At 40.7% G+C, this 12,586-nt stretch overlaps 1 long non-coding RNA gene across 1 annotated transcript; it reads left to right on the top strand.

Moving 5' to 3' along the window:
• The first annotated feature begins 4,788 nt into the window (after positions 1-4,788).
• LOC109864963 (uncharacterized) lies at positions 4,789-8,483 on the top strand. Its single transcript, XR_002251517.2, has 2 exons — positions 4,789-4,836; positions 6,885-8,483. It is a non-coding gene; the product is annotated as an uncharacterized LOC109864963 (long non-coding RNA).
• The last annotated feature ends 4,103 nt before the right edge of the window (positions 8,484-12,586 follow it).

Here is a 12,586-nt window from a genome sequence, read left to right as displayed (position 1 = left end):
TTGCACATCTGGATTGTACAATATTTGCACAATACAATTTTTTTAAATTCTTTAAGCTCTGTCAAGTTGATTATTGATCAGTGCTAGACAGCCATTTAAGCTGATTTAAGTCAAAACCGTAACTAGGCCACTCAGGAACATTCAATGTTGTCTTGGTAAGCAACTCCAGTGTATGTTTGGCCTTGTGTTTTATGTTATTGTCCTGCTGAAAGGTGAATTTGTCTCCCAGTGTATGTTGGTAAGCAGACTAACCCGATTTTCCTCTAGGATTTTGCCTGTGTTGAGTTCTATTCCGTTTCTAATTATCTCCCAAAAAACTCCCTAGTCCTTGCCGATGACAAGCATACCCATAACATGATGCAGCCACCACAATGCTTAAAAATATGAAGAGTGATACTCAGTGATGTGTTGTGTTGGATTTGCTCCAAACATAATGCTTTGTATTCCGGACATAAGTTAATTTCTTGCCTCATTTTTTGCAGTTTTACTTTAGTGCCTTATTGCAAACAGGATGCATGTTTTGGAATATTTTATTCTGTACAGGCTTCCTTCTTTTCACTCTGTCATTTAGGTTAGTATTGTGGAGTAACACAATGTTGTTGATCCATCCTCAATTTTCTCCTATCACAGCCATTAAACTCTGTAACTGTAACTGGCCTCATGGTGAAATCCCTGAGCGGTTCCCTACCTCTCTGGCAATTGAGTTAGAAAGGACGCCTGTATCTTTGTAGTGACTGGGTGTATTGATACACCATCCAAAGTGTACTTACACTGAACACAAATATATAAAATATGCACAAAAAGGATATTTCTCTCTAATTTTGTGCACAACTTTGTTTTACATCCCTGTTAGTTAGCATTTCTCATTTGCCAAGATAATCCAGCTACCCGAGAGAATGATTACACAGATTAAACAGAATAATCATTACACGGGTGCACCTTGTGCTAGAGACAATTAATGGCCCCTCTAAAGTTCAGTTTTGCCACACAACACAATGCCACAGATGTCTCAAGTTTTGAGGGAGCATGCAATTGGCATGCTAACTGCAGGAATGTCCACCAGAACTGTTGCCAGACCATTTAATGCTCATTTCTCTACCATAAGCGTTGTTTTAGAGAATTTGGCAGTACATCCAACCGGCCTCACAACCACAGACCACGTGTATGGCATTGTGTGGGCAGCTTAACTAGGTCTTTCCTTGCAGCACTCGACCTCACCACTGGACAATAATCAAGATCAAACAAAACTAGAACCTGCAAGGCTTGCTTTTTGAATCTGTTGGGTCAAAAAAGCAGAGCATCTCTTTAGTACGGAGAGACCTCTCCCCATCTTTACAACCATTGAATCTATATGTTCTCGACCATACAGTTTACAATCTAACGTAACACCAAGTAATTTAGTCTCCTCAACTTGTTCAACAGCCACACCATTCATTACCAGATTCAGCTGAGGTCTAGAACTTAGGGAATGAGTGTTACCAAATACAATGCTCTTATTTTTTTGGAGATGTTCAGGACCAGTTTATAACTGGCCACCCATTCCAAAACAGACTGCAACTCTTTGTTAATGGTTTCAGTGACTTCATTGGCTGTAGTTGCTTTTGCGTATATGGTTGAATCATCAGCATACATGGACACACATGCTTTGTTTAATGCCAGTGGCAGGTCATTGGTAAAAATAGAAAAGAGTAAAGGACCTAGAGAGATGCCCTGTGGTACACCATGCTTTACATTTGACATAAGAAAACCCTCTGCGTTCTATTAGATAGACAGCTCTGAATCAACGATTTGGCAGAGGTTGAAAAGCCATAACACATACAGTACGTTTTGTCAACAACAAGTCATGGTCAATAATGTCAAACAGCTGCACTGAAATGTAATTGTACAGCTCCCACAATCTACTTATTATCAATTTCTTTCAACCAATCATCAGACATTCGTGTCAATGCAGTAGATGTTGAGTGCCTTTCTCTATAAGCATGCTGAAAATATGTTGTTAATTTGTTTACAGAGGAATAACATTGTATTTGGTCAAACAATTTTTTCCAGCAGTTTGCTAAGAGCTGGTAGCAAACGGATCGGTCTGCTGTTAGAACTAGTAAACGCTGCATTACAACTCTTGGGTAGCGGAAATGACTTTGGCTTCCCTCCAGGCCTGAGGACAAATACTTTTCTCTAGGATCAGATTAAAGATATGACAGATGGGATTGGATCTTAGTTGTAAATGCCACGAGGTTTGTTATTATTGATTGATAACAATATTTTTCCACCTCTCCCACACAAACTTTACAAAATGTAAACTTGCAATACTTTTATTTTTTATGCACGAGTACAAAGAGTCACAGCAAAATATTTTGTATGATCTCTTATACACTATTTTAGGCCCAGTTTTCAGAAATTAGGCTTTTCTGGAAATAGCCACTATTTTGAGATCACTGCATCCAGTGGGTACGGATACAGCTTTAGAACAAAGTTCTACAGTATTAGTAAAAATGTGATCAATAGATGTGGATGATCTTGTTCCTGTAGTGTTTGTAAACACCTTGGTAGGTTGATTAATAATCTGAACCAGTTTACAGGCACTGGTTACAGTGAGATGCTTCCTCCTGAGCGGACAGCCTGATGAAAAACAGTCAGTATTCAGATCCCCAACAACCTCACCATGCTCAAAGGAATATTCTATGTCTGTTTTTTTTGTTTTTTTACTCATCTACCAATATGTGCCCTTCTTTGCGAGGCATTGGAAAATCTCCCAGACCTTTGTGGTTGAATGAAATTCACTGCTTGACTGAGGGACCTTACAGATAATCGTATGTGTGGGGTACAGAGATGAGGTGGTCATTCGAAAATCATGTTAAACACTATTATTATACACAGAGTGAGTCCATGCCACTTATTACGTGACTTGTTAAGCACATTTTTACTCCTGAATTTATTTAGGCTTGCCATAACAAAGGGGTTGAATACTTATTGACTCAAGACATTACAGCTTTTCATTTTTTATTAATTTGTAAAATTTTATTTAAAAAACAATTCCATTTTGACGTTGTGGGGTATTGTGTGTAGACCAGTAACACAAAATCTCTATTTAATCCATTTTAAATTCACGCTGTAACACAACAAAATATGGAAAAAGTCAAGGGGTGTGAATACTTTCTGAAGACACTGTAAAAACATCTTGTGGACAGGGTTCTACATGGAACTCAAAAAGGTTCTACCTGTAGCCAAAAATGGTTCTCCTATAGCACCTTTTATTCTAAGACTGTACTCATACTTCATCAACCTGCTAGACTAGTCTGTGCTTGTCCCTTATGATTTCATTGTGATGTATTTTTTTTAAAATTGAACCTTTATTTAACTAGGCAAGCCAGTTAAGAACAAATTCTTATTTACAATGACGACCTACACAGGCCAAACCCAGATGACTATGGGCCAATTGTGTGCCGCCCTATGGTACTCCCAATCACGGCCGGTTGTGATACAGCCTGGAATCGAACCAGGGTGTCTGTAGTGACACCACAAGCCTTAGACCGTTGCGCCACTCGGGACAGCCTACTCAGATCCAATAATAGGCTTTGGGGCCTCCTGCATTGCTTTGAGAGATGATTAATTCCTAGTTTGATCGCCATCACGATCTAACAAGCGAGTGATGCAGGAATTCTGTGAAGTAGCTTTGTGCCATCTGGTGGTGAAGGCAAACTCATTCCTATGCCCTCCAGAGTGCAGTCTGTACTTTTCCACACAGATTCACAATCACATACTGAGACTTTTGTTAGATTCTCAAGATTATTTTGTAGAATCTTCTAGATTTGAGAGGCAAAAAATGTCCTTGGTTAGCTGATATTGATAATTGGGTGTCTAAAAAGACAGATTGACCTAGATAATTCAAACATTTTGTTGTGCTAAGATATCTAATGGAAAAGCTCATTACAAAACACAAACAACCCTGCTGATGAATAGATAGATAGTGGTTTGGTTGCTGATTTAGGCTACATTAATTATCATCACTTTTCTTTTACAGCATATCAGGTTTGTTATGGGCTACTGTAGCCATCTTGAGTTTTTTTTCTGAGATTGTTATATTTGGAATGCCAATGATGAGTCATTTTACAGCTCCTCGGCTTATTTTTGTTAAAGTAAAAGGAAACTGGTTTGCTCTCCCACAGTTATCAACAAACTCTTCTACAAATGTCTACACCCGTTTAAAAAACGGGTGTGATTTATTGGTTGGTAGGCTACATAGTGTTCGACATTAAGCAAATTCAAATTCAGCAATGCAGTATATGGGAAGTAGACCCGGTAGAATGAACCAGTGAATTCCAGTTTAATCCGGGTTGTATGGACTGTTCACATCTTGCTATGTATTTATCCGAGCACCAAATGCGTTGACGTCAGCTGTTGTTATTCAAAAAGTATGTCGAATGACTCCCTCTTACAACAGCAGCCTTTGTAACCCGCCAAATGAGAACACATCATAATACATAATGGTAATATTTACAGTGCTGTATTATGATTGGCAAGTTTGACGCTGTTTTTGAAAAATGTACAGTACATAGATAGGTTGGTTCATGGTTGAGATGAAAGCAATGCAAGTAAGTACATTTTGATAGACTCCCACATTTACCAAAACCCTTTTTCATGACCATAAAAGTAAAAAGTACGCAGCAATTTTATAAATCGCGACAAATGTGGCCCTATTTCGTGAATCACTAGGTCGGAGGTATTCTCATTGTGACGTTTGCCGCATCACAACTCGTGTATAAATAACACCCGCAACCCCCTTCCAACTCAAAACTCTTTATTGATGCCGTTTTAGTGTTTCTGCGGCGACTGACGGTTCGTTTTCGTCAAGATGTATTTTTCCTGAATATCTTATTAGTTTACTTTAAATTTTAGAATTGACGAATGATAGATAAGACTAATATGTAAAAGGTCTCGTGTGACTGTAGTATGGTAGTTTAAAGTGATCAGTTAAAGTAGCTATTTAACGTTACCTGCTAGCTTGTCTTTCGACGCCTACATTATTTGTTGCCTCAGCTTTTTTGCGATGGTTGCTTTTACTTGAGTACTGAATTACTTACGCAATAAGATTAATATAGCTATAAGAAACGATCAAGCTGACGTGTCCGTTCTAAAAGATGGAAGCCACAACAAGGTTATCGTTAGGTGGCAGGGTATTGTTGTTATCCTCGTCAGTTACCTAGTTAAACACAGAAGAATGGTTGTTTCAGCTGAGTTGGCATCTCTACGCTAAGTAACTGCGAAAATGTCACATTTGTTAACTACGGTACCTAGCCAAGAAGGCTTATTTACCAAGCAAAATGCGCGTGTTGTGGCGCAGTTGTAGGCCTGATTTTTAAAAATCGCGGCGTTTGACGATGTAATGGAGAAATGGCTGCCCGGGTGACTCAGTGCTGGTGCAGCTATCTGAAGTCAAAATGTTTTAAAGCTCATGAAAGAATCAGGTTGTATAAGTGTAATTGAAATAACCAAGTTACAAGACCAGAACCTTATGAAGGGAGTGAAGCCGTTCGAATAGCCAGCTAAATATTTGAATAGAAATTGAGCGTAGGTCCCACTTATCCGGGGCAGTATAGCTACTTCAATGCGTATACTATTTTCTTAACCTAAAATGAAGACTAGCTCACAAGAGAAATTTGAGCCCTTGGGAATGGGCAGTAAAATATAGCACTTACAAGACTACCATCTTGTGAAGACACGGAGAATGGCCAGCTAAATATTTGATGATCAAGTTGAGCTTAGGTCCCATATATACGAGGCAGTTGATATACTTCAGTGCGTTAGAAGTGTTGCTTTTAGTTGGTTGCGCATCAGGAAAAACAATTTTATAGTGAAAAGGGAACCAAGGTACAAGACTATCCTTTCAAAAGTTTACGCGTTGATTCTAGCCAGAAAAAAATGTTTTATCTAAACTGAATAAGTACTGGTAGTTTATCTCAAATCAGTATAGGCAACATGTGAAATAACCAAGTTACTCAACTTGAATCATATGAGAAGTTGTGAAGCCTCTTGAATAGCCAACTGAATATTGTAAGTTGTGCTGTAGTGGCCTTTTGATCATTTGAGTTGTATATTTTTTAAACATTTTTTTACCTGAAGTGAAGTACAATATGTGCTTATGTTGTGAAACTATTTCAATAGCAAATTAAATATTGGAAGATAATTTAGGCCAACAGTGCCTGTTTGTCGGTCATTTAAGCTGCTTCAAGAAGTACAAATGTTTATGAGCCTAAAATGAACATGATGTGCTGCCGGTTACATTTCCAAGTACATCAGTTGCTTTGCTAGCACTAGCGGTAGGTCAAGGAGGTGCAGGCTTGTGACGTTGCTTTGTCACGCTTCAGATTTGATAAACTTTATCTAAACACAATTGGCTCTAGTTGGTGAAGAAAATAAGATTTTGCTGTAGAAGAATGGACTGAGATTGTTTTTTTTTTAAGGGGTGGGGGGGCACTTAGCTAGTATGCAGTTTGATCAGATGAGGAAGGACGACTTCAGGATCAGGCAAGAACCAGGCAGAGGGAAACTGGGAGGACCAGCGGGGAGCCAGGTGGATCGCGGGAGGAGCAGATGGGACCCAGTTGAGCGAGCGGAACGCTGCAGTTTTCAGAGGGAGCGCGCCAGATGGCAGGGTAGCGAGCTGAGAGCGGAGCAGTCCCAGGTCGAGCGTTGCCCCAATGCAGCCAGTGGGTCCCAGCAGAAATGAGGCAGACGAGTAAAAGGGTCAACTAGCTTCGCAAGTGACAAGTGTTTGTATGATGGGTAGCGGTATCGAGTAATGTTTAACTAGGCCAACATCTTTGAAATTAGTCCATATTAAATCTGTCAACACATTTTCTCGCGACATTTTCTTCCTCTTTCAGGTAAAAGTGTTAATTTTCCTGGTTGTGGCCTCTTCCTGTGTGATGTCTGCTGTGATGAGTCCCCCTTGGCCTACTTGGTAGAGTGCACTGGCGAGAGGACTGTCTTAAAGGACTTCACCCTCCTGCAGCGCAGATGTAGTACCCCCCCCGGGCGGAGGAGTTTCTTCATTGAGTTCAATAGGTCTACTCCCCTGAGAAGTGGTCTACATGGGAGTGTTGAGAGTCGAAATTCTTCTGTACGTTTGTGCTGCTTTGGTGCTGAGCAGCTACATCTGCTGGTTAAAGTGAGCAGTGAGTTTAAATGCATGCGATGATCATGTGGGGAGTAACTATTTCCCTCAAATATTGATATCAAATTTCTATTTGCCTCTTTGTAATGGTAACTGAAAGGGATTATCCCTGCATTTCATTTGTAGTATTGGTCAAACTGGTGCATTTGTGGATGGTGGGGGGGGGGGGGGGGGACTTTCCAAGTTCTTCTTTTCACAGGCTCGCACCTTAAAGCAAACCTGACCATCCAAGGGAGTCCCTCTTTAGTACTGCCCACCACATTAATGAAAACGGTTGAGCACGTTCCCGAAACAGATCATTCTAAGGATGGATCAAGGGAAATCTCTGGTGTTAAAATCATGTAGGAAGGTATTTTGTACTGGTTTTCTATAGTGAGTAAATCATTTGCATATACTGTTTTTCTTCCAATATTTTGTAGGGATACACACTTGGGTACTGGGAGGGTTGTGGGGGTGTTAATCAAATATCTTCCTAGAATTTTTTTTCACACAGCTTCGTGTAAAGCAGCATTTTAAAGATCCAAATGATTAGCGTTGATGTTTGAGGAGCAAAGAGTCAACCCAGTGGTCCACGTCTTTCAAGGGTTCCTTTTGCCTTGTGGTGTGGATATTCCTTGGTGTCTACAATGATGTAGCAGGAGGCGGGCCACCTTTTGGGATGTGAACTTGCGGTGTTCTCCCAGGGAGTGTGGTAACTTAACTTTTAGGCTGATGCATTTTATATCCTGGAGTTGAAATTTGCATTTGGGGTTTCTGGGGTCAGGGGAGGGCTTAACTGTGACTCTTCCAGATTATGACCCACCCCTCAATGAAAGAGACTGGAGGTCTACATCTCCCCCGTCTTAAGGAGAACAGCTGATGCCTTGAGGCCAGTGGTATTTAACTGTTTCTTGTGTAAAGTTATTGTGTACGTGAATTTGTGTGTTTTAATTGTATTTTAGCAACTGTTAATACAATTTTGATAGTGGGGTTGCTTACTGTCTGGGTTTGTATGGGTGGGAATGGTGGAAGTCTTGTTTTCCCTTTTGCGTTTTCCAGTGTGCTGTGTCCTACGCTTTCAGTACTGAAGATCAACAGGAACGCCCCTAACTCATTGTATGTCAAGGTTTACTATTGCTTCAAAACACCTCATTAGGTCTCAAGTAAGGTCCCTTACAAATGTTTTCACATTTTATATTTCATTAATGACATTTGGCACCTTGCCTTAATTGCACGCCTTTGCAAATTAGTTAAATGTTTTGTATTGATGCAACTGAACATTGTCACGGAATTATAATTGGTAATAAATGCATAGCTTTTTGTGATTGAAGACAGTTTTGGTATGCATTTGTTATTCTGGGGGACTCTTGTGTGGGGGCTTTTCTTGTGCTTTTTCAGGTAAGACTTAGCTTGGTGCTTTTAGATCACGGAAGTGACCTGGGCTTGATGGCAGCTCTTACAAGGTGGAAAGTGACTGTTTCAGATAAGTTCAATCCAGCTTGTATGTCCAAATGTGGGAATTTATGACATGGCACCTGGTTGTCTGAAGGGGCCCTATTGGTGCCGTAGTTGATTCGTCTTCAATAGAGAAGAATCTACTTAGCGATACAACGACTCTGCCGCTACTTGTGGTATGTAGAAGTTTCACTGCTGTGCTTTCACTGAGTGCAAATCTCTTCTGGTGGAGACTTTTCAACTCAAACTTATGCTAATTATAAAGCATATTTTGTCTACGGGGAACAAATGTCAGTGCTGTGAGGGTGGGTATAGGGCTGTTTGTTTTTGATCTTTCAGAATTACAAAAGCCCAAACGAAGACTGCCATCTACCCGTGACATGACCACAGGAATCGCCCCTCCTTTGAACTCTACACAGGCAGGACCGTTTGAACACCTTCATTACATTAGACTATTTCTAGTTAGCTTTTGACTCTCCTCAGCTACCAACACTTGTGCAACTGTGCAAGGAGCAAGCAGTCTTGTATCTTAGTAGCATTCCATTCCTCGTCAACTGCATATTTGGTTTTCCTTTGCAGCTGTCGTGCAACTGTGACAGCGTTCCCAAATTAAGGTAGCTGAGGAACACTGCGCAACTGTGCAGCTGTAATTTGGACTGTGCAATTGTTTTGCTTTTGGATTGGTGGGGGGGGGGGATTCTGCACTTTTTCTCAACAGAAATCTGAGTGCGTCTTGGTGAAGCACGAATGAAGTCTTCTGACCTGGCGCACGTAGTAAGGTGTTGGTGTACCTTTTCAGTCTTCATTTCAAATCGAACTCCAGACCCCTGCCATATTTTAGTTTGGTTCAATGTACATCTTGAACTAGCTTTCTGTTAACCTCCTATCGTTAATAACCATCATCAAGCCATGCTTTCACTGGCATATGCCCTTTTCTAAGGCTCCGAGCCCTACTGCTTTGCATCTTTAAAGTCAGATGAGTAAAACGTCATGTATGTTATGTGAGTACTGTGGTGGTTTGTGTAGAAACCTCTTTGTTTCAGATCATTATCTTGTCTCACTGTCCGCTGACTGCGCCTCCATCTGAATGTAACGCCGTCGCAGGAATCTCGGCAAATGAATGTGTCCCCTGAATGACGTACCTACCATCTACCCCCTCCGCGCTTGAGCTTAGTCAAACTCCACCCCCACACTCAACGGTCTTCAGACTCCTCTCCCTCTGTGCTGTCTGTGCTCCTTTCCTTTCTCCCTTTTGGTTTCTCAGGTGACAATTTCTCATCCGATGTAAAATAGTCATGAATTGGCATCTGTTCTGCCTCTAACTGCGTGATGGAACACTGAGAACCCAGTCACTTTCAGATCAAGAGCCACAAGCTTGTCTTGCTGAAAATTGGGTGTCACTTCAGTTTCTTGGTTACTAAGTTAAGTTGTTTTGGTTCCCTTTTGATTTTGAACACATCATGGCTATGTTTTAACACAACCTTTTGACTGCATGCATATCAGCTCTGCATAACATTTTGAACTTCAAAATGCGCAACATAACTTTCATATAGTTAATGTGTAAAATAGGCACATTCCAGTTGATGTTGGGTGGGTGGGTACAACACTTTCTTCCTTCCTTTCAGATACCTCTTGAGTGAACTTGTCATTACTGGGTGCTTGCAGCTGCAGGGAGTCACGGGAAGTGTCTTGGTTTGATCCAGTTCTAGGAAGTTGAGAGCAACCGTGTAGAGAAACCAGTTGGTTGTGGTTTGTACTGTTTCTATCAGTCAAAGTAAATGACAGCTTAAAATATTTTCAATTTCAGGGATCTGTTTTGGGAGGGGGGGGGGGGGGGGGTAATTGTTCCTCTTGTCTTTACAACTTCAAATCTAACAGCCCAATCCTTGTGAGTTTTACTGACCTCTGAATCTGGACCAATGTCAGTGATAAGATCTACACTTACGTGGTGAATTTGTCTTACTGGTATCATGGATAAAATGTGGAATTGCTCTAATGGCATTAAGTGTCTATGGGTTTGCTGGGGATGGGGAAACCAGTTGTCTTTTCCTCTAGTTTCAGGCTTGCGACGATGCTAAAGTCCTCGGGTTCGTGTAGAGCAGCAGGTGCAAGGGTTTTTCTTTTCCTGGGGGAACAAACCCTCTGGTTTTTGTTCTTCCAGGTTTTGCTTTTTGTCCTTGTGCAAAAAAAGCAAAAGACTCCGGTGGTGGCACTCCTGATAGTCCTCAGGATGGGGTTCAATTCCCTGCGGTGTCTTTGCTTTTCTCAACCTGCTGCTTAGTTGGGTAAGCCAGTGAAAATGGGAACCTAGGTAGTTAAAGTACGTTCTAGGGTCTTATTGTGAATTTATTTTTTTAATCATTCAAGTAATACCTCTTAAAATATTGACTGTTGCCATAGTTATTGAGGCTGTTTAGTATGTGCCCCTTGTGGAAACTCTCCAATAAAATTCTCAATTGCAACCAAATATGAACTGTTCCAAAAATGTTTCTACTTAGGCTTGTTTCCAACCCATAAATGTCAAGAAACTGGTTTCTACTGGAATTTATTTTGTTTAGTCATTGGTTGAGACATGACTTGCATTTCAAGAAATGAGTAATTACTGTATTTTATGAATAAAGTCTATGAACTGTACAAAATTGTGCTGTCATACCTCATTACAATGTCTTCAATATTGACTTAATTCCCTGGATTTATTTGGGTTATACATTACAATTTTACTTGACATGTTTTTGACATGACATGTGCTTTTCATATTTGACAAATTCAATTTGTGGCCTGAAGTATATTTTCATTACAAAGTAAGCTTACATAACCAATGAATGGGGGTGTATTTATTTATCACTTTGAATTAACCAGGTAGGTCAGTTGACCAAGTTCTCATTTGCAACTGCGACCTGGCCAAGATAAAGCGTAGCAATTCGATGAGATGACGCAAAGCAGTGTGACAGTTACAAACAAATGTACTGTCAACATGATAGACATGTATATAATGTGCAAATGTAGGGAGCTAAGGCAATGAATAGGCCATGGAGGCTAAACAATTACAATTGAGCATTAACACTGGTGTTAGATGAGCAAGTATTTTTTTATTTTACCTTTATTTAACTAGGCAAGTCAAGAACAGATTCTTATTTTCAATGACGGCCTAGGAACAGTGGGTTAACTGCCTGTTCAGTGGCAGAACGACAGATTTGTACCTTGTCAGCTCGGGGATATGAACTTGCAACCTTTCGGTTACTAGTCCAATGCTCTAACCAAGTAGCGCTACTGGCGTGCAAGAGGATAAGTAACATGAGGTTGTTGGGTGTGAGGTTTACAGATTGGCTGTGTACAGTGATCAGTAAACTGCTCTGACAGGATTGATCAGCAAGTACCAGAGGCAATCAAGTACAATCGCACTGCATTCAGCATGTCTCATTTACTGAATCTCATGTTTTACTAAATATACAAACCGGTTCTGTCTGGCTCAGTTGGTAGAGCATGGGGCTTGCAATGTCAGGTTTGTGGGTACAATTTCCATGGAGAACCAGTAAAAACTAAGCCCCCTTTTTCCGCAGCAAACAGTGATCCGGGTCAACAGCATCAATGTAACAGTATAAACGTTACGTGTCCCCTCGCCCCGACCTGGGCGCGAACCAGGGACGCTCGAAGCATCGTTACCCATTGCGGCCCTTGCAGATAAGGGGAACCACTACTTCAAGGTCTCAGAGCAAGTGACGTCACCGATTGAAACGCCACTAGCGCGCACCACCGCTAACTAGCTAGCCATTTCACATCGGTTACACATATTGTAATTATTTTTAGAATATTATGTGTTGACGTCAAGCGCCTGTATTAAATAGGTTGCAGCGATGCTATGCTATTAGCCCATTTGATGAATATCCATCCGAGACAACTGATATAAAGTGTGTTTTCTCATAGTTGACGGAATGTCACGTGTCCTACATATATCATTACACTCGTAACAACTTAACC

This window comes from Oncorhynchus kisutch, linkage group LG19 (assembly GCF_002021735.2).
Source record: "Oncorhynchus kisutch isolate 150728-3 linkage group LG19, Okis_V2, whole genome shotgun sequence".
NCBI lineage: Eukaryota > Metazoa > Chordata > Actinopteri > Salmoniformes > Salmonidae > Oncorhynchus > Oncorhynchus kisutch.
Note: the sequence above shows the minus strand (reverse complement) of the source record. Positions and strands in the feature narration are given on the sequence as shown.